The 23,709-nt window shown below is 44.2% G+C and overlaps 1 long non-coding RNA gene across 2 annotated transcripts; it reads left to right on the top strand.

Annotated features, from left to right (window-relative positions):
- The first annotated feature begins 3,450 nt into the window (after positions 1–3,450).
- LOC114604772 (uncharacterized) lies at positions 3,451–12,782 on the top strand. 2 transcript variants are annotated; one of them, XR_003708425.2, is made up of 4 exons: positions 3,451–4,623; positions 5,646–5,797; positions 8,761–8,864; positions 11,309–12,782. It is a non-coding gene; the product is annotated as an uncharacterized LOC114604772 (long non-coding RNA). The 2 variants fall into 2 exon arrangements; XR_003708424.2 differs by having other exon boundaries at positions 8,758–8,864.
- Positions 12,783–23,709: the final 10,927 nt, after the last annotated feature.

Below are 23,709 nucleotides of genomic sequence, written 5' to 3'. Positions count from 1 at the left end.
ATCCAAATAAGCAGTTAAAATGGCGGGAGGCCTGACATTCACAGAACGTAAGTTGTTTTTACTATTTCCTCTTCAGTGCCATACAGGAAGGCAGAGTTCCTGTAGCCATATCTACATCTTGAGAGGGAGACCTTGTTCCTTCCTTTCTGCAGAGTTTGGGTATGATATCTCAAGTGGCAGAAAAATGGAACCTGGTATCTAAATGGTGATGAGGACCACCTCCCCCACCCTGGGAACATTTGTGCCAAGTTGTGTCAGACCAACACGGCTTCCTACCTGAATCAGGGAACCATAAGTGAGCACTATTTCGGTTCAGTCAGTCAACAAATCCACCTAACAGTTATCTCATTCAACCCACACTTTACCAGTTTTCTCACAAGAGTAACATGGGGAACTTTGTCAAAAGCCTTACTGAAATCAAGATACACTATGTTCACATCGTTCCCCTGTTCCACCAAGCTTGTTACTCCATTAAAAAAAAAGAAATGAGATTTATCTGGCAGAGTAGAGTTGAAAACTGAATTCCTGCAGGATCATCACTGCCTACGATTTTGCTCCTGAGCTACAAGTTTTTCAGGGATCTACCCTACTGGGATTTAGCTGCTATCACACAAAGGCTTTTTTGCAAGTTTTTGCTGATGTTCAAGTAAATTACATACTATGTGACCCAACACCACAATGCAGCTTCAAGAACCAGTGTGGCTTCCAGATCCAATGCAGTTTCCAAATCCAATGTGGCTTCCAGATCCAATGTGGCTTCCAGATCTAATGTGGCTTCCAGATCCAATGTCTCTTCCAGATCTAATGTGGCATCCAGGTCAATACTAAAACGCAGACGAAAACCACCTCCCAGAAAAGGTATGTATGCAACACACATAGAACTGGTTCATAGCCTAGTCGAGGAACACACTGGAAAGGAAAAGTGGGAGAGCAACAGGAGGCATGTGTGGCCAGTCGTAGTGGGAAGGGCTGGAGAAAAGCCACCCGTGCTCTGTCACTCCAACAGGCTCATTTAGCTAAGCAAACTAGTGCTATGCCAGCTTCAGACTGTGTTCTCCGCTGATCCACAATGTGGTAAGAATTTACGTCTCTACCACTGCTCCTTGCCCAGGTGAGGGAACAAACCTTTAAATTTAAGTTTAATCCAGACAAGACTGAGGTGCAGTCAGTGGGTGGTTCCCTAGACAAGATGGGTGGGATATGGCCTGCTCTGGATGGGGTTAGACTCCCTCTGAAGGAGTACTTCTGGATCCATTACTGTCACTTGAAATGAAAAAGCAAAAAAGTTAGCCATGGTACTTAAGCAGATTTTCTTTCTTTTTGTCCATCAAGGAAAACTCGCTGCTGTTTTGCATGAGATAAAAGAGTTCTTTCTCTCTTCCATTGGTACATTTATTGTAGTGATGCTGTGCCTGGTCCTGTTTTTTGCTGCATTTGGAGCAGTTAGTCTGTGTAAGTCTAGGCTGTGTAAGCCTTTAGCATTATCCTGGTTGGCTTTACATCAGTATGAAGAATACTTTCAAAAGTGTCACCATAATCCAACAACAGCTAAGCCCTTTCACCTCACATTGATTCCAGTGTGTAAGGTAAGGAAGTGGCTAAATTTCACCCATTGAAATGAATGCCTGTTTCTTGCCCCTCAATAACTGCTTTCAGACTTCTTAGGCCAACATTATGAAGCAACCTGTGCAGTCACCTGTCCTACCTTGCAACTCCCTGTTCCACTTTCCTCCTAGAAAAACAAGTGTATGGTCTGTTTCACTGGGTGGTCGAAACAGCTGAATTCAAACAAAAGAGGTCTTCAGTTTATCAACCACCCTTCACAGGGTGATTTACATGTTTCATTTTAATGCAGTTTTATTACTGGAATGTTACTCACTCTGCTGCCTGATGCTTCATTAAACACTTTTCCTTTGAGATGCGAAGAGCCTTAAAAAATTGCTAACAAATCAGCCGCAGCAATTCTGGGGTGGAGGTACTGTCACATCAGCTGACTCACCATTTCTTCCCCTTCTAACTCTTCCATAGATATTCATAAACGGGATGACAAATCACCTGATATGGATATAGCAATGAAAACTATCAGGGACTTCATGATCAAACAGAAACCATCCCTCCAAGGAAGGAGTGGTAAGTAAGGTGTTATAGTCCATACACTTAGGGCCACTTCTTGCCCCTGCTCCAGCAGGGGGTATTGCCCCATAGCAGAGCTTCTTCCCAGCCTCTTGACTCAGCAGGAAGAAAAGTCACTGTGAAGTGGCTGGACTACAGTAGGATAGTAGTAGGTGGAAGAAGAATTACGTTCCATCCTCTCACTTACCATTTGCCCTCTGGAAATGCTGGTCCCCCAGCTCATATCCCCATTCATAGCATTCAACAGGAGCAAAACTGGGAGCCCATTTTTGCTGAAGAGACATATAGGCTGTGTCCACACTAGAGTGTTCATGTGTGTGTGGAGACACTGTTTCTGCATCTTCAGCCACACACAAGCTATTTTACAATTTTATGCCTCCGAAATCTATCCCAGATGTTCCTGTCCACACTAGTTCAACAGCACAGCTAATCATTTTGACACCAGCCACAATGACTAGGTTCTTCCACTCTTAATGGAAGTATATCTTCGAATACCAGTTACTGAAAACCACAGGGCAAGGTTCTCTTGCACCTAGGTACTGTTTACGAGTTGAACTTTGGCCCACTTGCCAATTCTCAGCTGTGCTGGAGTTCTTGTACCCAAAAGACAATGGTTCAGCCCCAAACCAGAACATCAGCAAGACTCCATTCTAAGACCTGCAAAATGATCCAAGTGCCATGGCACCCAACAACCAACCTGAACTGCACTTAGCCCAACAAGAAGACCACAATGTGCACACCCTGGAGTCATATGCCACTGCCCCCCGCCCCCAGCTTTAACTAGGCAGAAAGGAGAGCAGTAAAGAGAGCATATTGCTGAGTGCATTAGTGCAAGCACTTTGCTCGTGTCTTCATCCAAAATTAACCACAAAGTACAGGGCAGGATGCAGTGTTGGACATAGCTGTCAACTTTTCCTTTTTCTTGCGAGGAATCCTATTTGGAATAAGGGAATTTCCCTTTAAAAAAGGGAAAAGTTGACAGCTATGAGTGTTGGATAATTCACAAGACCTCTCTAAGGCCCTTTTCACCTGGCCCAGGGGGCAGAGCCCACACTCACCAGCCCCACTGAAGAGGCTCCTCATGAGGCCGGAGGAACATTGCCCGGCTGTGGGGTGTGAAGGCCGCTCCCTGCAAGGCCCTTGCATCTGGCCATGGGGCGAGCCCACACTCACCAGCCCCACTGAAGAGGCTCCTCATGAGACCGGAGTGACATTGCCTGACTGTGAGGCATAGAGGCCGCTCCCTGCAAGGCCCTTTCCACCTGGCCTATGGGGTGAGGCCCACACTCACCAGCCTCACAGTCAGGCAATGTGTATATATTTTATTTAAATAATGTTTCAGTGTTTCATATTAATTGCATTTAACCTTTTAAAATGTATGAGGCTTGATTTCTGTAAGTTCTGCATTTGTGAGTCTCTCTTTATCTGACCCTGGAAGCAGCAGAAATGTCAGGATGTTTTCCTATGAGTTAGTACCAGGGTGTTAAGCAGAAATCCTTGGCAGTTTCCTGAAAGATTGATGGAGGAGTGTTATTAAAGACTGATCATAGACTAGGTGGCCAGAGCAAAGTGGGACATTCAATACCTAAAAACAGCAAAAGGCCTAGGCACTTCTGGTCAACCCCAAGGTGATAGTAGGGGAAGTGGAGAGTAGGAAGACACTATACATGTTTTCTATCCCATGGCTTGTAACCTTTCCTGGCATATGAGAAGATGTTTGGTGACTCTTTGTTTGCTGTGTTTGAACTACAATATAAGCTTTTGTTCTGAAGCGCCTCGGGACAGACCTTCTCAACTAGCGCCTTGGGTTGAGCTCTGTCCTATTGCAATAGATAAATAAAATACAAACGTACCTTGGAAGTCGATTGGAATCTGTTCCGGAAGTCTGTTCGACTTCCAAATCATTCAGAAACCAAAGTGCGGCTTCTGATTGGCTGCAGGAAATTCCTGAAGCCATGGAAGCCCCATCGGATGTTCAGCTTCGAAAAGCACTTTTGAAAACCAGAACACTCATTTTCGGGTTTTGATCCTTTGGGAGCTGATTTGTTTGGGAGCCAAGGCGTTTGAGATCCAAGGTACAACTAAATAAAAACACTGGGTCTCTAAATCTGGATGGTGGACTTGAAATAATTTCCTTGGTTCTGTGGTTTATTTAAAAGGTGGTCCCACACCTGGGTAACAAACAGAAGTGGTGCAGAGGTGAATTCTTAGCACACAAGCAATAGAATCACAACACCTCTCTTAAGATCTCCAGAGCACAGTTTATCAGATCAATGCTCAGCAGATTACAGACCACCCTGAATGCTAGAATGTGGCCCGTCACAAGTTATAGGGAAACAGCCTTTTTATAGAGTTGAACAGCTGTTTGAGATCTCACTGACCTAAATTATCCAAACCTTTCAGATTCTGAAATACTTGCTGAAGCTGAGAAGTTAGCAGGTGAATTGCTTATATGGGCTGACAGAGCAAATGAAGTCGAGTCTGCAATCAGTAAGCTATTCTTAAGATGATGATGTTGAGGGTATAATGTTCTGTACCTCCTCCATTGAAGAATTTATCTGCAAGCAAAATCATAGAATTGTAGAGTTGGAAGGAAATCCCAAGCGTAATCTAGTCCAACCCGCTGCTATGCAAGAATCTCATCTAAAGCATCTCATCTAAATACGTGTCAAATAAACCATACTTCTTAAGTACTCACCTCCACTATTCCTCAATTTTCTCAATGGAAACACAACCCTGGGCAAGCATATGCAACCTCCCTGAATCTTGCTACTACTCGGCAGAGATTGGGCGTGCCACACAATCTTCATAGCATTACCAATCTGTTGATGAATGCAAACATTGGAATGGGAAGGAAAAGGAGGACAAATGACCTGGCTTTAAATGTGTCCTTTAATAATAATAATAATAATAATAATAATAATAATAATAATAATAATAATTTATTATTTATACCCCGCCCATCTGGCTGGGCTTCCCCAGCCACTCTGGGCGGCTTCCAAAAAAAATATTAAAATATTGTAATACATCAAACATTAAAAGCTTCCCTAAACAGGGATGCCTTCAGATGATCTTTATTAGAACAAACCTTTCAGAATGTTAGCTACCATGTCTTTTGCTGGATTGAAATGAAATATCAGTATGTAATTCATAATGACTTTATTTAAAATACAGTGGTACCTCGGTTTACAAACTTAATCGGTTCTGGAAGTCCAAAAACCATTCTTAAACCGAGGTGCGCTTTCCCTAATGAAGCCTCCCACCACCAGTGCCCTTCTACCGTTTGGATTCCGTTCTTTGACCAAGTTAAAGTTCTCAAACCAGGACACTACTTCCGTTTTTGTGGAGTTTGTAAACCAAATCGTTCTTAAACCAGACTGTTCTTAAACTGAGGTACCACTGTAATAATAATAATAAAATCTGTAAGACCTTCAGTCCATCTAAAACTGTTGTCGTTTTTTCCTCTCTCTCTCCGCCCTCCCCCCCTTCCCAATTTCTGGCTGGATTCAAAGATGACCTCACTTCAAATCATCCTCAAAAGTGGCAGGTATATAAAGAGGCTCTCTATTTATTTGATGAAGGACTAGTAGACTGGAGTCAGGCAGACAGCTTTTGTGAGAGTCAAAAATCCAAACTGGTTATTATTGAAAATGAAAAAGAGGAGGTAAGCTAGCTGAACACTGTATATAGAAATGGCATGAATAAACCTTTGCAATTTGATGGTTTTAAGCCTTCCTGGGCAAGATACTTTGGCCATAGCTGCAGTATACATTTAAAACATGACAGTCATGGCATCCCCCAAAGGATCCTGGGAAGTTTGTTAAAGATACTGAGAGCTTTTTAGCAGACCTCCTATTCCCCTCACAGTGTTACAATTCCCAGAGTTCTGTGGGAAGTGGGATGGATAGATAACCCACTTTGGAATCTGAGGGGAAAAGAGCTCTCCTAACAACTAACAACTCTCAGCACCAAACAAGAAATTACAGCTCCTAACTTCCTGTTCTAGTCTGTGCCAATAGTGGCGTCTCTCCCATTCGTGAGAAAGACTCTGGCACAGGGGAGGGGGGTAACCTGAGGCTGAATTGCCTCCCGTACTTCCTTGAGGGATATAAAGGAGAAAAGATACCCACGGTCATCTCCTGAACCCGTTCCTGCCTCCATGGAAGCAAAGGTGTGTAAGGTGCTGGGTGCTAAGCCCTCTGCAATTGAAGCAGTCTCTAAGTCCACTGTGCCTTTTCCCCTCCTAAACTGAAGGGATTCAAAGAAGATGAAGATGTGACGCAGATTAAAATTTGGACTCTTGGATTGTGTTGGTGTTATCCTGCGTAGTGAGTGATGTAGCAGAACAGATTCCCTTCAATATAGCAGGAAGCTAGTTTGCAGATTTGTTTGAATCTGAAATATACTCAGAGTCGAGAGTGGATTTCATGCTCTTTATTCAGCTCGTAGTGGTGAGGAGGAATGAAAGTTTCCCCAAAGTATCTGCTTTATATGCATTATTTACACAATAGGCCCCACGTGATTGGCTAATTCCGGAATTCTCCTGTAGGCCAATCAGGTTGTGGATTCACTTCTATCTGGAGCTCGATTGGGTGGCTCCTGCAGACCAATCATACTCCTGCATTGTTCTAGGACCAATCAGACTGCTGCATTTTGGATCCTATTGTTCTACAACCAATCAGACTGCTGCATTTTGGATCCTATTCAACTCAGTACATACTTTAGTTAAGTAATCCAATCTAGCTTGCCCAGATGGGTTATTCCTGGTGTATCCTTTTATCCCTCTTAGAAGAATAAAGAAACAAGTCTTTCCTTTTGAAATAACAAGAGGTTTACTCACATTTCAGTTCACGATTTGATCCCTGAAAGGCAAGCTTTACTTTAGTAGTTACATAACAATCTGTGAGTTCATCTCGCATGGAGATTGAGCTCATGTGCTGCTGGCTGAAAGCCAGCAGACAGCAAAATTTACAAAATTTACAACATGGCTGCATGAGAGCAGCAAGCAAGAGATCGGCAAGAGAGATAGGATGGCTGCATGACTGCTCTTTTATGGAGTCAGCCAGGGCCATGCCCATCTCCCAGGTCACATCCAGGGGGAGGATGCTCCAGACCAGCAGAACAGGAAGCTACACTGACTGGATGTCCCCCTGCCTGTGCTCACGCTATGGAAATAAGAATATTGCATTTGATTGCACCAGTGGGTTACATCCCACAGAGCAGACAATAAGAACTTAGTGAACCCCAAGTGATCCAACTTGATAGAGGAAGCCTTGTTGCACATGCTAACAGCAAACCCCACCGGTGAGTTTGGACAGGACATTCCTGCAATGCAGGGGGTTAGACCTTTGGGGTCCCTTCCAACTCTACAATTCTGGGATTCTGGGCTAGAAAGGAGCAGATTTCTAGAAGAACTGGTATTTCTATTGGTGGGATATATCCATTTGAGAATCTCAGATTGGGGGAGAGGCTATAATATGGATTTGAACTGTGAAATATCTAGGAGAATGTGGTTAGTGTCGTCGTCCTCCCACTCCCCCCCCCCAAAAAAAAAAAATAATGTGGGCTGGTTGCTATGATCTTACTGGTGGGAAATTACACAAAGCAAGATGGTTGACCTTGGAGTTTCTATCTTAAAGAAAAAGACTTCAGATTACATGTGATGTGGGACAGAGGAGCTGAGCAGCAAGAAGACTAATTATTGGACTGGATTGCTGTGTTTCTATATATGCAGATGGAAGGAGAGGAAGTCATATTTTAATTAACATTAATTAATGATTTAGTAAGGATTGAGAATCTGATAAGTGACCTCACTTGTCAAAACTGGAAATGTTAAATAATGTATGTGCAGGAATTGATTGATGGAGAGCTGTTTGTAAAGTAAAAATATTGCATTTTGTAAGGTTATTTGTAAAGTCTGAAGATAAACTAGAAGTAATCGAGAAATATGATGCAGCATGAAGGAGAATCATTAAAACGTCTAGGAAGGCTTATGGGAAGTCAGATTTGGGAAAATGTTAAATTTGTTTTAATTAGTGACTAATTTGTAAAGAATGGGACGCGGGTGGCGCTGTGGGTAAAACCTCAGCGCCTAGGACTTGCCGATCGCATGGTCGGCGGTTCGAATCCCCGCTGCAGGGTGCGCTCCCGTTGTTCGGTCCCAGCGCCTGCCAACCTAGCAGTTCGAAAGCCACACCAGGTGCAAGTAGATAAAAAGGGACCGCTTACTGGCGGGAAGGTAAACGACGTTTCCGTGTGCTGCGCTGGCTCGCCAGATGCAGCTTCGTCACACTGGCCACGTGACCCGGAAGTGTCTCCGGACAGCGCTGGCCCCCGGCCTATAGAGTGAGATGGGCGCACAAGCCTAGAGTCTGTCAAGACTGGCCCGTACGAGCAGGGGTACCTTTACCTTTTAATTTGTAAAGAAAAAATGAAAATCAATAAAAAAAATATTTGCCCCCCCCCCCAAAAAAAACCCTACAGTTCCCAGGATGCTTTGGAGGAAGCATTGACTGTTTAAAGTGGTATGATACTTCACAGTGCAGATGGGGCCAGTCTGGGGATGACCTGAGAGTGGATTCTGGCCTCTCATTCCTAGGAAAGACTTTCTGATTGTGCTTTTAGCAGGAGTTCCTGGAAAATGCAATTAAAGACGAACAGCATGACTTCTGGATTGGGCTCCGTCATTTCGTTGGATGGAAATGGATAGATAACACTTTCCCACCACGATAGTGAGTCTGGAAGCAACGTTTCTCTGTTTATTGTATTGTAGAAACTTTGCTATGAATTAGTTTTTTGCTCTTCATTGAAAGCTCTTCCTGTCCTTTGTCTGCATCTAGAACCCAGCACAGTATTTTATTTCCATTGCATTTTATGTTCCATGTCAGAAAGGCAGTTTTGTAGGGTGGAAGCAATATTATATTGTCCAGCTTCATCAGAAATGATAATGCTGCGTAGTTTGACGGGGCCTGATGGTAGTTTCATGCTCAACAATGAAGGGCTTCTACATTGAGACAAGAAATCGCCCCACATGGCGGGGGCTGGTCCAGTAGGGCAAATGTGCCTCACCAACCTCAGTCTGTCCTCAGCCTTCTTATACCTACAACCAATCTTGGGTGGAGTGGAGGTGGTTCTTCCAGTCGTTGCTTCCACATATGGTTTGTCTCCTTGCCTTCCACTCTGCCACTACTTATGGGCACCAGCCACCTAGGACTCCACATAGCCAAATGCCCCCCTCACCCTTGCCTTCTCACAGTCTCTCTCCACCCTCACCATGTAGATGGACACTGTAGTCCTTCAAATCACCCCAGTTCTTCTTCTTCTTCTTCTGCGATCTCTTGTAGCTGTGTAAGATTGTCTTCCATGGACACAGTCTTAACAGTGAGTCCGTAAGTGGATCCACACGTCCTTCCTCAGTGAGGACATAGGTTGATCACGGTGAGGATTCGCCAAATGTGCCTTCCTCTTAGCATGTTTCTCCCTTTTGTCCTGAGTTTCAGTGTCTTCAAAGTCCATGACACCTTTAGTAAAGGCTGTTCAACTGGAGTGCTCACAAGCCAGCGATTCCCAATTGTCGGTGTTTATACTACATTCTTTAATATTTGCCTTGAGAGAGTCTTTAAACCTCTGTTGTTGGCCACCGGCATTACACTTTCCATTTTTAAATTCAGAATAAAGTAGTTACGTTGGAAGACGATAATCAGGCATCCGAACAGCATGACCAGTCCATGACTAGAGCAGGGTGGCGACAGCATGTCCCCTTTGCCTCCCCCTCAGTTTTGATCCTCTCCATTTTTGGGAAGACCAAGCAATGCTTTTTGACCTCACCTTGTTAAAATATGATAGTTTGCCTCTTTGAACAGAGACGAAAACATAAGTGTGAGGAATTCTACTGCTTCTTAAATGCTTGCTAAAGTGTAGGAATGCAGGTACACAAGGCTTGCTTTGTTCCATAGTATCATTCAGTGGTTATTGTTGCTTTCTACCACCATTGTCCCAGTTAATTAGCTCTGGCACTACAGAATGAAGAATCTACTGGAACTGCAAGGTCTTATGTCCACTCAGAACTAATGAGTGTGGAGAAAGAGGATAGAGAAAAGGTTTTCTCCTACTCTCATAACACTAGAAGTCATCTTCCTTAAAATCCATGTTTCCCAAAGTGTGCGATACTGCCCCCCTGGGGGGCACTGGAACAATCCAAGGGGGCGTTGAATAAAAATAAGTGGGGTGGAAGAGAAGATTCATCTGTTATGTAATGACGCTTACTGCCAGGTAGGGCTCCGTTGTGGGTTGGCAGCAAAAGTTCCCCTGGATCTGGCAAGTGCACTGGAGGGGAGAGGTTTTCACAGGCTAAGGTGAACTTTTGGGCTTCACCCAGACCCAGGAAGTGGATCGCAGACTGCCTGCCTATTTGGCCCATGACAGGCAGGATGCGGCACCGGCTCCGCCCCTGGGATAGATCGGACTGAGCCGGCAGTCTTAACTCTGGTCCGCTCCATGGAATTTTAATATTTCTTTATTAGGTTGTAGGATATAGGTAGAAACAGGGCTTTTTCAGGGGGAACTCACAGGAACTCAGTTCTGGGACTTCTCAGGTGGGTTCCAGAACCTCTCAGGTGAGTTATGGAACCTCCCAGGTGGGTGCAGTTCAAAGAGAAAGAGGGAGGCATTCATGGTGAGTTCCGGCATCTTTTTTTCTAGAAAAATAGCACTGGGTAGAAATACAGACACATAAAAGAATGCAAATTTTTCACTGCATCTTTTATTTGTTTGCTTTAAAAAGGTTGGTTCCTGGGGGGGGGGGGTGCTGAGTATTTTTATTTTTTTTCTGAAAGGAGGTGGTAGGCCACATAGGTTTGGGAGCCTCTGCTTTAAAGCCTTCCATGTTGGTGGCCATCACCACCTCCTGTTGAAGTGAGTTCCACAGGTTAACTTCATGCTGTGTGAAGAAGCCTTTTCTTTTTTCAGACCAGCTTCATTTAATGCCCTGGAATCTGAGGATTCTGAGAGGGGGAGATCTCTTAATGCTGAAATAAAGTACACACCCCATGTTGATGGATAGGGACACCAAGCCAGATGTACGGGGTATAAATAAATTAATAACAACAACAACAACAACAACAATAATAATTTGCTTCTCACTGACTCATTGATTTGTGCTTCCTTTTCTTTTCAGTTACTGGGCAGTCGGTAAGCCAGACAACCACCTTTATAAACCAGTCGGTGCAATAAAAGCAAAGTGTGCAACACCACTGCGATGTTGGGAGAACTTTCCCCGTCTTGATCAAAAAAGAAGCATATGTAAGAAGAAGCCTGATAAACGATGGTTCAATTAAAACTCTTCGTGGACAATGAATCGACCCACCTTTAATAGAAGCCATGGTCAATGATCCAAATTATGGAATTAAGGGCATGGAAGAGATCAGGTCTTTGACACCAGCACTCAAAAGCCTTTTGTCAATCCTGCATCCTCAGGTGACCTGATTTTGCAACCTCAGATAATGGAAACTCCTGGAAAATAAAGCAAGGAGGACTCAGTCGTAGCCCACGTTCTGTTGCAATAATTAATCCAATACATCCTTTCCCAACTCAGTGCCTTCTAGGTGCCATCAGCCCTAACCAACAGGTTGCATTGGAGGGCACCAAGTGGAGGAAGATTGATTTAGTATACCTGCAGGAGGGGAACATTTTACCAGATTGGGGGGGGGGGAGGGGAACATAACACTCTTCTTAGGGATGACTCCCCCTATTGGCAACAGGAAGGGTCTTCGTGGCCTCTCTAGGGGAGGAGTCGCCCCACTTCCCCCAGACCAACTCTGCCTGCAGTCAGAGCAGTGGTGTCTCTCTCCTCTTTATTTCTGAGAGAATTGGTCTTCCTGTGAGTGTGACAGTTTCCATTGTCTTGTTCTATATTACGACTTCCAGACGTCTGTTGGCTTATAACCTGCCAGGCATGGGCCCGCTATCAGTTAGTAATTCACCACATTTCGACCAGTGGGGTTAACAGTGAATCCACAGCTCCAGCGGTCTTCCAGCTGAACTTCAGAGTTTTCCTGCTTTCCAGTAGTCATCTTTTTCCAGAGTTCCTGGTTAAGAAAAACCTCTGTCCCACTCAGTTCAGTTCTAAGTTTAAGTATAAAGTGTTTATTGTCTCACAAGACAAAGATAAATGTACTAACTACTGTAATACAGTTCTTCTGGTCTTAGAAGTAAAGAAACAAATATACAGAGATATCCACCAGCTCTTTACCATGCTAGCTCACACTACGCTGTGTAAAACCCACCAAACACAGTTGCTCACAGACTCTCGCCTTGTTGCCCCCAGATTACAGAATGCAATGCAGACTTGACTTCTATACCAGTTTCTGCTCATATGCACATTCCTGAGAAAAAGTGAGGTTGGATAAATCAGCAAGCCTGACTTTCAGTGTTGTACTGTTGCTAGGCAACCCTGTGCACCTGGCATCCTATCTCTAAACAAGATATTGAGATCCAAACAAGCAATTTCACTCCTTTTTCCAATTACACCTTGTTTGCTTAACTTCTTTGAACATCTGGATTAGTCCCATAGTGTTCTCCTGTCCTTAAGAGTTGTTTTGGTCCATCTCCTGTGTCTTCTCCTCTTCCCTTCTGTGGTTTCCACCATTTTGTGCTTTGAAAAATGTAAAAAAAAATCCTCATGTGTATTTCTCTCCATCATCTTGAATATGACTGAGGAGGGAGTATGAGGGTATTAGTGTGAGCCCAGCAGGGCTGTGGAGTTCCAGAGAGGCTCACTTAAGTGTGATCAGGCCAGGGACTTCCCGCTTCTCTCACACAGAGCAGGGACACTTTGTTTTCTATACAAAAAAGTTTCAGAAGGTAGGTAGGAGGCTTCCTCCTCCTGACTCGGAATCAAGTCTGCTTTCACGTCCAGTGGGGGTGAGGCTGTTGGCTTTCACACACCGTTGGAAGGATGTCAGCTCAGACAGGTAGGTGATGGAGACAGTAACACAGGGATATGCTCTAGAGTTTGCATCTCATCCTTGAGGCATTTTTGTCCCAACACCTTCTTCCCAGGTTCTGGAGAAGCACCAGAATTTTTGGTGGCTATAAATCATCTCCTGGAAGTGTGTGTGTGTGTGTGTGTGTGTGTGTGTGTGTGTGTGTGTGTAGTGAGAGCTGGACCAATAAAGAAGGCTGATCACCGAAGAATGAATTATGGTGCTGGAGGATACTCTTGAGAGTCCCATGGACTGCAAGAAGATCAAACCTCTCCATTCTGAAGGAAATCAGCCCTGAGTGCTCACTGGAAGGACAGATCCTGAAGCTGAGGCTCCAAGACTTTGGCCACCTCATGAGAAGAGAAGACTCCCTGGAAAAGACCCTGATGTTGGGAAAGATGGAGGGCACAAGGAGAAGGGGACGACAGAGGACGAGATGGTGGGACAGTGTTCTGGAAGCTACCAGCATGAGTTTGACCAAACTGCGGGAGGCAGTGGAAGACAGGAGTGCCTGGTGTGCTCTGGTCCATGGGGTCACGGAGAGTTGGACAAGACTAAACAACAACAAATACACACACACACACACACACACATATATATTCTTTATATAATTAATTTTACAACATACCAAAATTTTTAAAAGAAAAACTTGGAAAGCAAACAATGTATCATATATATTTTATTTCGGCTCCCCTCCCCACTCTTTCTGCAGTTCCTTGCTTTTATAATATTTTACTGCATCATCTATTGGAAAACAGAACCATCAAACCAGTTGGTCCTTAACAGAGGAAATAAGGGGTCTATTCGATATTCAAAATATTCACTCCAGAAGGACATCCAAATGATCTTTTTCTGTTAGGCAATATTTTCCCAATCTTCCAGCCCAGCTATAAGGCTTCTAGCAAATATGTAAACTAAGTATTTTCCCAGAAGAAGAAGAAGAGTTTGGATTTGATATCCCGCTTTATCACTACCCTAAGGAGTCTCAAAGCGGCTGACATTCTCCTTTCCCTTCCTCCCCCACAACAAACACTCTGTGAGGTGAGTGGGGCTGAGAGACTTCAGAGAAGTGTGACTGGCCCAAGGTCACCCAGCAGCTGCATGTGGAGGAGCGGGGAATCGAACCTGGTTCACCAGATTACGAGTCCACTGCTCTTAACCACTACACCACGCTGGCTCCCGGACTTTCTGCTCTATGTGGAATGCTGATTGGCTGGTTGCCAGTCCCAGTTAGGGAGCAGCAGAAGCTGAATGGGAAGAGTTCTAGAATGTTCTGTATCAAAGTAGGAGGTGGTTGGAGCTGTTGAAGGAAGGAACATCTGTCTGCAGGAAGAAGCTGAGGCCAAGAGACAATCAGCTGATGGGAGCACCACGGTATCCAAATAGGGGCAGAATTGGGTGGGGGATGTTATTCGTATGAAACTGCCTTGTACTTAAGGATGGGTAGATTAGTCGGTTTCTCATCCATGTCACTTTCACATGTGTTTCATATGTGTTTATTCATAAGTCCATTCCATCCCATTTCTATGCTGAGGTGTGAATTTTGACAAGAAAGAAAATTCAGTATGAAAAATTGTATTCAAATATGAGTTTTAAACACCAACTAAGTGTTTAGATATATATCTTATTTCGGCACACATGTTTCTGAATGTATTTATCACAAAGTACACAAGTGTGTGTTGTTGTTGTTTAAAAAATGCATTTGTATTTAATTTGAGCCAAGGACCATATCACAAAATTTGGAAATGCGAAAAACCCAAATGATAATTACATTTTGAGCTGCTTATTTGTTCAGGAGGTGCAAATTAGGTCGGTCTGCTTAAGAAGGCAGACAGAACAAAATTCTTTGTCCCTCTTTTCACTGAGTCAGAGAATTCCCTGCCTTGCCCAGTGCTGCGTCATCTGACACAGTCACCCACACTTCAAAATCTCAGGCATTGCTTTGCTGCTGCTGGAGATCCCAGAGGCTTTCTGGGTGCAAATGCTGTGTTAACTATGCTCCACAAAACTCCAGCCAGCCTATCATACAAAGCAGGAGGAGCATAATAATGAACGCTATGAGTGCTCCTTAAGTACTCCATTCGTCTTAATGTAGCCTTCATCAACCAGGTCTGTTGCAGGTCGTTTTGGATTACAATTCCCATCAGCCCCAGCCAAATACCATTAGGAGGATGCCAGGTTTGTGAAGGATGTCTTTGAGTTACAGTTTAAGCAGTCTGCAAACCTATTTATGTATGCTACAACAGCAGCAAGAGTCTTGTTAGCACAAGGATGGAAGAATGAGGAGGTCCCGACGAAAAAACAATGGCAAGAAAAACTGATGAGCTATGCAAAGTTGGCAAAGTTGACATAGAAACTGTGTGAGAAGGACAATCGTGATTTCAAGGAAGAATAGGAACTATTTACAAACTATTTAAAAAGACCACAAAAGGATTTGGACTCCTTTGGCAGGTTTTGAATAAACATCCACAAATTCATTAGTAGAACATATGACAGATAAGGCAATGATATGTACAATTTTATAACATGCAGAGAATAATATGTATAAACAAATCAGAGAGAGGAGCCGAGGGAAGTCTTTGGAGGGTGGGAGTGGGAGGGAAGGGGGAAATGGGAAAATGTAATTGGATATTGTTGTTGTTGTTTAGTCGTTTAGTCGTGTCCGACTCTTCGTGACCCCATGGACCAGAGCACGCCAGGCACTCCTGTCTTCCACCGCCTCCCGCAGTTTGGTCAGGCTCATGTTTGTAGCTTCAAGAACACTATCCAACCATCTCATCCTCTGTCGTCCCCTTCTCCTTGTGCCCTCCATCTTTCCCAACATCAGGGTCTTTTCCAGGGAGTCTTCTCTTCTCATGAGGTGGCCAAAGTATTGGAGCCTCAACTTCACGATCTGTCCTTCCAGTGAGCACTCAGGTCTGATTTCCTTAAGAATGGATGCGTTTGATCTTCTTGCAGTCCATGGGACTCTCAAGAGTCTCCTCCAGCACCATAATTCAAAAGCATCAATTCTTCGGCGATCAGCCTTCTTTATGGTCCAGCTCTCACTTCCATACATCACTACTGGGAAAACCATGGCTTTAACTATATGGACCTTTGTTGGTAAGGTAATGTCTCTACTTTTTAAGATGTTGTCTAGATTTGCCATCGCCTTTCTCCCAAGGAGCAGGCGTCTTTTAATTTCGTGACTGCTGTCACCATCTGCAGTGATCATGGAGCCCAAGAAAATAAAATCTCTCACTGCCTCCATTTCTTCCCCTTCTATTTGCCAGGAGATGATGGGACCAGTGGCCATGATCTTCGGGTTTTTTTATGTTGAGCTTCAGACCATATTTTGCGCTCTCCTCTTTCACCCTCATTAAAAGGTTCTTTAATTCCTCCTCACTTTCTGCCATCAAGGTTGTGTCATCTGCATATCTGAGGTTGTTGATATTTCTTCCGGCGATCTTAATTCCGGCTTGGGATTCATCCAGCCCAGCCTTTCGCATGATGAATTCTGCATATAAGTTAAATAAGCAGGGGGACAATATACAGCCTTGTCGTACTCCTTTCCCAATTTTGAACTAATCAGTTGTTCCATATCCAGTTCTAACTGTAGCTTCTTGTCCCACATAGAGATTTCTCAGGAGACAGATGAGGTGATAAGGCACTCCCATTTCTTTAAGAACTTGCCATAGTTTGCTGTGGTCGACACAGTCAAAGGCTTTTGCATAGTCAATAAAGCAGAAGTAGATGTCTTTCTGGAACTCTCTAGCTTTCTCCATAATCCAGCGCATGTTTGCAATTTGGTCTCTGGTTCCTCTGCCTCTTCTAAATCCAGCTTGCACTTCTGGGAGTTCTCGGTCCACATACTGCTTAAGCCTGCCTTGTAGAATTTTAAGCATAACCTTGCTAGCGTGTGAAATGAGCGCAATTGTGCGGTAGTTGCAGCATTCTTTGGCACTTCCCTTCTTTGGGATTGGGATGTAGACTGATCTTCTCCAATCCTCTGGCCACTGCTGAGTTTTCCAAATTTGCTGGCATATTGAGTGTAGCACCTTAACAGCATTAATTGGATATATTGATTTATAAATTGATTTGCTAAAAGTGATGATAATAATAATAAAAATATTTTAAAAAAACAAAGTCCATTATATATTTCCGTAGAGAACAATCCAGGTGGAGAAGCCAGTGAAAATGAATAGACAAAATGAAGAAGAGCAGTAGTCTCCCATCAGGAGGTAAGTTGTTTCTAATTTTATTTTCAGTTCACAGGAATACAAACCATATTTTTATATTTGGAGCAAGGCCCAGGGGCCTCCATTCTGTCTGTTTTCCTTGCTTGCTTCTCTTTAACCGGAGAGAGGATGTGAGAGACACAGCTACTCCCAGTTTGGGCTTCTTTCTCCATTTAAGAATTAGGGATGGGGGGAAACTCAGCTCAGTTCACATTTAAAGGTGTACTTATCTGATTCTCACTGTCCAGAACAACATGCAAACTGAAACAGAGCCATACTCTGAAACTCACACTTCTCCAAATTTTGCAAGTGTTTGTCCAGCCAAGCAATGTTTATTTAAAAACACACACACATGTATTAGAAGTAGGTGTGCATAAAAATGCATGCATTGATAAAAATAACATACAAAAAAACTTTAGCGTAAGGAAATTCCTTTGCAAATTTGTAGATTAGGCAAATTGCAATAAAATATGTGCATATTAAGAGAAATTCGCACTAAAACACTGGCAAATTTTCATTAGAATGTGTTTTTTTTTAAAAAAATCACAATCTAGTCTGGAAATGTGGAGAACTGAATTAAGGATTGGAAAAAATGAGAAATTGACATCTTTGCCCATCCCCAATGAGCAAAAAATCTTACCTGGTCTTCTGCAAGCCCTCTGCTTCCTCTTTCTTTTTCATCCCTGCCCTGTCACACGCTGCTTACTATGGCTTACTACAGGGGTCAGCAGACTTTTTCAGCAGGGGGCACCACGGTCCACTGTCCCTCAGACCTTGTGGGGGGCAGGACTATATTTTGGGGGGGGGGTGAACGAATTCCTATGCCCCACAAATAACCCAGAGATGCATTTTTAATAATAGCACACATTCTACTCATGTAAAAACACACAGATTCCCAGACCGTCCGCGGGCAGGATTTTGAAGGTGATTGGGCTGGATACGGCCCCTGGGCCTAAGTTTTCCAACCCATGGCTTAGTTCTTTCTCTCTAAAAGCTCAGAGAAGTAGCCACGTATTGACTTGGTGTATAAATGTCAACAAGAAAAGTGCCAGAAAAATTTCAGTGGGTAGAAAATTCCAAAAATGGGGCATCATGGCAGAAAAGTTCCATTAGCGAATCACTGCCAAATATATAGATCTTAACTTCCAGGCAGGAACATGAAGAGAAAGAAGAACTCCTCCAAGTGTTTAAGAAATTCAGTAATTTATACATCTGTAGAATTCAGATGAAAATGTCTAGTTAAAATCAGTGGGACTCTGCCTATCTTTCTGAATATAAGCCTTTATATTTTGCAATGCTTAGCAAGGTTTTGTTGTTGTTGTTGTGTCTGTGTGTACCCTACATGGAGTAAGTTAGGTGTTATTGACTATTGCCTTCTATTGATCATGATGTTTATTTTATACTGGCATTGTTGATGTACAGGGGGAAAGGCTAGGGGAAACAAGAAGCCAACGCTGGCCCACCCAACTCACAAGCTGAGGTGACTGCCTCAGGTGGCGGAATCCATGAAGGCAGCAGATCCAGCCTCTAAGGATCCAGCCTATGTTATGACCAATAGGTCCTTTTCATCTGTTTAGGTGTTTAGCATAAATGAGATCAGTAGTACACTCTAGGAAAGCGCAAGTAAACCTCAGACAACCAACGCTGGATTTTCTCTGTAACATTGCTTTATTGATTAATAAGCATGACAAGACAGGGAACATGCACTCAATCACACAAACATCCATACTGTCAGAGGCTTAATGCTGTCCAGCTGGCATAGATAAGACTCCGGGCTCCCAGCCAGTTCCAAACTATTTGATTTATTTGACAAAGTTCAAAAGTACATCTCCAGCGTTTCAATTAGCGTCCGTCCCCTTGTTGCACAGTTGCCGCGTCTACTCTTTTTTTCCCCTTCTCCGTACCCAGCATGCAAGTCTGCGGAAACCCCTCCCCTGACTTCCTCTGTGTACAGAATGACTTGTTCATCCTCCTCCCTCTCTACGTCAGACTCACTGTCAGACGACAGGCTGCTAATGATCTCTTTCGGCTCTCTATAATTGCTGGTTTCTGTTCTTTCATCTTTTCCCGTTTGCCTCTCCCTGACACATACATCTCCCATACTCACCACTCTACACTGGATTGATCAGACCCAGTAAGAAACAAAAGTGACCGGACGACAGCTGTCAATGTCTGGCACACAACTGAGGCTGTAAGGCTTTACCATTTATACACCTTGGTCTTCCATTACACAACTCCTTACTCCTTGTTCTTGGCATGTTTTTGGCATCTCACATCCTTGTCCTCAGCATCATCTTACAACTCTTATCTTATCTAAACATTGTGTAAAGTTCTACAGCCCACCTCCAAGCCTCCTTGCACGTACCGTTCCCGGCACACACTGTTTTTGCCAAAACATTATGATGTTTTCCACATTCCATTAGCACTTATGCAACACAGTTCGTGATCAGTTCAAAGGCATTGCATCCATTTTGTGATGTTCTTCAGCCATCTTTTCGGCCCATGCAAACTATACCATTCACTACAACTGCTGGTGCTGTAGTCGCAGCAATGGTGGCAGGGTGTATTGAAGGATCTCAACCATAACCTGTTGAAGGATCTCAACCATAACCTGTTGAATATTGCAGAGCATACGCAGACTGGTTACTTATAGGTTTATTATTTACAGCAGACTCACAAGTTACTATATACAGGATACAGACACGGATCTTAACTCTCTCTGAACAAACTCCAACTAACTCTCAGAACAACGTTGACTGATCAACCACTAACCAACAGGAAGGTCATGAGTCATCATGCCTATGTGAGTGGCCTCGTCCAATAGCAGAGTTGTATCCAAGGTCCCATATCTCTAGGCAGAATAACTCCCTCTGCTCAGTCTTCTTGGTCTTCGGCCAACTCCTTAATTGCTTTTGTGGGAAGCTGCATCAGATAGCACATAGGCAAAAATCCCAACAGGGTGCTCCTTGGAAGACAGAGGGAAAATTTGTGACAAGCCCATAGTTATCAAGTTATCAAGCTTTCAGTCCAGTGTAGGTTTATTGAGCAGCAGCTTTCAAAGCTTTTGTGCTTTAGGTGCTGCTGGCTAAAGCCAGAATATATGAACAAGCTTATCCACTGGGATGATGCCAGGATGCTTTCTGTGGGTGGTCCAAGGACAATTTTCATTCCTTTTTTTTTCTTCCAGAGACACTGCCTGATGAGGAGGAATCTTACTATGGTGAATGGGCTGTTGGGTTCCTGTGTGTCCTCATGCTTTCTATCTCAACTGTGCTGCTTGTCCTGTGTAAGTTCCTACTCTTCTAGCAAAGAAAGCCCATCAGATGTGATAAGGATAGCCTTCCTTCAATATGAAGAACCCTTTCAAAAAGAGGGGAGGCACAACCTGACCTCCATTAAGTCCTTGTACTCCCCATTGATTTGATTCAATCTAAGTGGGGGAAAAACCCCACCAGCTAAGCTCTGCACCAAGAGGTAGCTGATGCCCCAAGTTCAGTGGTACCTCACAAGACAAATGCCTTGCAAGACGGAAAACTCGCAAGAAGAAAGAGTTTTCCGTTTTTCGAGGTGCTTCGCCAGACGAATTTCCCTATGGGCTTGCTTCGCAAGAAGAAAGCCCATAGGGAAATCTCCGGGGACCTCTTTTAAAATGCTGGCGGTCGGGAGCAAAGACTTTTGCCCCCCGCCGGCCTTCAGAAGAGGTCTCCGCTGTCCCGGGGGCTTTTAAAATGCTGGCGGTCGGCAGCATAGCCCTCCTGTCCCCGGAGGTTGCGGGGCGGGAGGTGGGGAGAAGGGCTTTTCTTCCCACCGCCAGCCTTCAGAACAGCCTTCTGAAGGCTGGCGGTGGGAAGAAAAGCCCTTGTCCCCCCCCCCCCAGCCTTCAGAAGAGGTCGGGGGACAGACTGTCCCCAGACCTGGTCTGAAAGCGGTTTCCATAGGAACGCATTGATTGATTTTCAATGCATTCCTATGGGAAACCGTGCTTCGCAAGACAAAAAAACTCGCAAGAAGAAAAAACTCACGGAACGAATTAATTTCGTCTTGCGAGGTACCACTGTACAGATTGCCACATTCCACATGCGCTCCAGTGCACTGTCTCCTTTCGTATGGCATCGCCTGTTCCAGGGCTGAGCAATGGCATTAGAAATTGTGTCCTTGTGACTATGGCAGAGGGAGACAGGTGTGTGCTATGCTCAGAATGACCATCTCACTAGGTATAAGCATGCTGTGTCTAAACAGCACTCCTTTTCTACCTTCCTTGGTAATAGATTATTTGGAATCACAAGAAGTAGCAGCAAAGATCAATGCTATGCATAGGATTCGGGAATTCATGGTCAGTCGAAATCAGTCCTTTGAACACATGAATGGTAAGTAATGAGTTGCAGTGTTGATGCTCAAGTCCTTTCCCTCTCTCCCACACTCGGTCCTCATCCCATACCTGAAGGAGGGCTTACAGTCATGTAAAGAGGGAGTGTTTTATTGCCCACCTGTCTTCCAATGCCTCTCCTCTGAGAATATCCTTCTATTCCATTAACAATATTCAGCAGTTGTGTAACCCCATATGGAACCCAAGATTCCCCTTTCAGTTTTGGAGGGCAGTTAGGAGCAGGTCATTTTCCTCACTTGCTCCAGAGGCAGGGCTATCAAATGACTTTGGGCTCAGTACCTTTAAATGCCAGTCTATAGTTAGAGGCCAATTCGTTCCATTTCCTCTGCAAAACCCTCCCATTAACCTAGATATACAAACGAACAACAGAAATGTAAATGGCAGCCAAACTCTGCATTGCCAGCCAGAGACGGCACAGGTTAACGGCAGACTTTCTTTCTCTTGTTATTGGAGCTGCCCAAGATCCTACAACTCCACCCAGACCAAGACATAATGTAACTTGTGAGGCTCTGTCTGTTGTCTGAATTGGACAGCTCTCCAGGGAGGGTGTACAGTCATACCTTGGGTTACAGGTGTTTCGGGTTGCGCATCGCGCCAAACCCAGAAGTACCGGAACGGGTTACTTCCAGGTTTCAGCACTTGTGCACGTGCAGAAGCGCTAAATCACACTTTGCACACGTGCAGAAGTGCTGAATCACAACCCCCGCGTATGCAGACACGGCGCTGCAGGTTGCGAATGCTGCAGGTTGCGAATGTGCCTCCTGCACGGATCACGTTCGCAACCCGAGCGTCCATTGTACAGTGTACTGCTTTGCCATTTTTTAAAACATGACATTCCTAGATTACTCCAAGCCTGGAAGACTGGGTTTCCCATGGATGATAATTCTCTTCAGTAGATGAATCACCCAAGAATTGTCTCCTTGCCACAGTATAAGAGGTTAGGGTTAGGGTTGACTTCAGGAGCCAACTATTAGGATAGATTAAGGTCGGGGGGGGTGACCTTCTGTCTAATCTTCTTCAGGCAGGGGTTAGTTATATGCCCACTTATTTGTGTTTACGGGAACAGAAGGTAATGGTTTCTTGAACTGCAAGAAATATTCCATAATTCCTTTTTTCATTCAGCTGCAATTGTGTCCTGAAACCAGGGGAGAGTTCTCCTACTGGCTCGGACCAAGCCCAAAGTCATTTGCATAGCCCTGCTTCTGAGGCAAGTGGGAGGAGCAAGCCATTCCTGGGTAACTTCCATCTATTGAAGAGAAAGGAAGTTCGCAGTAAGTCCAACATACCTTTTTGCCAAAGAATCTGATAAAGTTTAGTCCTGAGGAATTGCAGCAGAAGTTCGCTAGCTGATTCCCCTTTCTTTGGTCCATTTTGTTTGAACTCATCAAAACTTCTCACACAGAGCATTGCAATGTGCTCTATGTGAGGCTGCCCTTGGAAGAAACTTCAACTGGTCCAAAATGTAGTGGCCAGTTACTGGGCAGGGTTCCTCTTAGATCTTAGATAGTCCATTTTTAATTATTGCTGGCTTTTTAAAAAGTGACATGGAGGGAAGTGTGTGTTTGTGTAAGGAAGGGCTAGAATTGCTAATAAACAGTTTAAACTTCAATTCAGTGATGCATTTATACTTTTTCTCTCTTACTTGGGAGGAAATCCCATTGCATCTGGAAGATCTATAGCAGGGGTCATCAACCTGGTCCCTACCGCCCACTAGTGGGCATTTCAGGATTCTAGGTGGGCAGTAAGGAAATTTTACCATCAAGAAAGATGCATTAGTGGGTGGTAGATATAAAAAGGTTGACTACCCCTGATCTATAGGATCATAGCTGTAGTCACTGCAAGGTGATCTCTAGGGTTTGGGGGCAGAGTTGGAGGGATGAGAGCTTCACCAAGTTGAGTTGCGGGTGGGGGACCAAGAATAGATGTAATTAATGTGTATGTGCCCTTCATACACTGGGCAATCTGCACACAGAATCATTGCGCCCTTTGC

Source organism: Podarcis muralis, chromosome 9 (genome assembly GCF_964188315.1).
Source record: "Podarcis muralis chromosome 9, rPodMur119.hap1.1, whole genome shotgun sequence".
Classification (NCBI taxonomy): domain Eukaryota; kingdom Metazoa; phylum Chordata; class Lepidosauria; order Squamata; family Lacertidae; genus Podarcis; species Podarcis muralis.
This window is presented reverse-complemented; position numbering and strand designations above follow the sequence as displayed.